At 51.8% G+C, this 1839-nt stretch overlaps 1 protein-coding gene and 1 long non-coding RNA gene across 2 annotated transcripts in view; one reads left to right on the forward strand and one right to left on the reverse strand.

Annotated features, from left to right (window-relative positions):
• The window catches only part of LOC102678046 (general transcriptional corepressor trfA), a 71211-nt gene that overhangs the window by 12488 nt on the left and 56884 nt on the right, over positions 1–1839 (reverse strand). The gene's annotated exons all lie outside the window — the stretch shown is intronic.
• The window catches only part of LOC116186487, a 24204-nt gene continuing 22402 nt past the window's right edge, over positions 38–1839 (forward strand). Inside the window, exon 1 of the long non-coding RNA XR_004151497.1 lies at positions 38–75. This is a non-coding gene — a long non-coding RNA (uncharacterized LOC116186487). The remainder of the gene's footprint in view (positions 76–1839) is intronic.

A 1839-nucleotide genomic window follows, 5' to 3' on the forward strand; every position in this document is an offset into this window, starting at 1 on the left:
CGACAAACGACGCGAAAGAATGGCGAGTCGGAAGGAAGGTGTCGAGAAGGAGGAGGAGGAGGAGGAGGAGGAGAGGTGGAAGGAAAACAAAAGGCTCTCGCGTGCGTTCCGAGTGACGTGGCGTTTAACGTTTGTCCAACGCGAGCTCGTTCGATCTCGTTCTCGAATAAACACGATCACGAGGGCGAGAAGGAGGAAGAGGAGGAGGAGGAAGGAAAGAAATCGCGGCGGCGCTCGATCGATCGATCCTTCGGTTCGGATGGTGCGCGATCGCGAGGCGGCTATCGTTAACCGCATCGACATCTGCATCAACGTCGCGGTCATTGCATACGGATCGCGGAATCTGCTACTTGGTATTCGCCACCACGCGCTCCGAGGCCTTAGCCAGAGTTCGCCTCGCACACGCTTCGCTCTCTGTCTCCCTATACTTAGAACCGAGTCTGCCCGTTCTCCTCTTCCTCCTCCCTCCCCCCCTACGGAGGACGGAGGGAATCCGGTCAATCTCTTCTCTGGTCCGCTTCTCCTCCTCCTCCTCTCGCCCCCTCTTTCTCGACCAATTCATTTTCCTCTCGAATTCGAATTTTTGGAAACTCGAGAGAAAAAGTTTCCCTCCCCTCGATTTTTCCAATTCTCTCCCTCCATTCTTTCTTCATCTTCGCGAACAAAGGAACGAACGCGTTCCTTTTCGATTCCCCTCGTATCCGACGGGGAATAGTCGGACAAGATTTAAATATTGGCGAGGATCGTTTTCTTTTCTTTTCTTTTCTTTTTTTTCTCTCTCGCAAAACAACGTTTCTTCTCCTTCTTTTTCTCTCTCTCGGGACGGAACAATCGCCACGCGATCGATTAATCGAGGGGGGGCAAGGCGAGAGAAGCACCGATCGTCCTCTCATTCGTTTATTCTCGTTCAGACGCGAACGCGTCGTTGGACGGTTTTCGCGATGAACTCGTTTTGGCGAAGCAACGAAAATACGTGAACGGTAAGATCGCTTCTAGGATCGTTTCCAGTCGTCGTTCGACGACAACTTTTTTTCGTCCATTATTCCAACCGTTTTTCCATCCGTCCCCCTCTACCTCCCTATCCTTCTCTATCGACAGTCTCTAAGCCTAACGACCGTCAATTAGCCTCCGAAGCCCGCGCTAGGTAGGCAGAGGACTTCGCGGACACCGAGAGGCGCGCGCAAGCGCGTTTCGCCACTCGTTATTATCCCATCAAGGTGGCCATCAAAACGGTTTACGATTCGACGTCGCGATACCGTTTGCCGGTAATAACGGAAAGATATCTCGGTTAACGTTTTTCCATTCCGTTCTCGAGAGAGCGAGAGCGAGAGCGAGAGAAAGAGAGAGAGAGAGAGAGAAGAGAGAAGAGAAAGAAAGAGAGAGAGCGTAAGTCTGTCGGTGCGCAGCAAGTTTAAACTAAAACGTGATAAACGACGTGACGCGTCGTCAACACGGGGATACGTATGGTAAAGTAGGAGGCCCTGTTGTCGAGGCTCTGTTGTCTCCGTGCCAACCGGAAACGCGAGCACCCGTGAAATATTCGAATAAGCGTTCGTTCCTTCGAACCGTTCCTCGAGTGAAACGGGACAAATCGGATCCCCTTTTCCAGATACGATCCGATCCGATCCGATACGAAGGCGGGGGAAAAACGTTGAAATTCGAAACTCTCCCCTTATTCTTATCCGCTCCCTCCTCGCTCTCTCTCTTTTTTTCCTGCTTTTCCATCGTATAATAGATCGTGGGACTTGATCCAATATACGGGTGACCCCTGGTGACGCCAACCCCCGTCACTCCTCTACGGAGAGAAAGACAGAGAGAGAGAGAGAGAGAGAGAGAGAG

The sequence above is a fragment of the Apis dorsata genome, unplaced genomic scaffold (assembly GCF_000469605.1).
Source record: "Apis dorsata unplaced genomic scaffold, Apis dorsata 1.3 scaffold_772, whole genome shotgun sequence".
NCBI classification, from domain to species: Eukaryota; Metazoa; Arthropoda; class Insecta; order Hymenoptera; family Apidae; genus Apis; species Apis dorsata.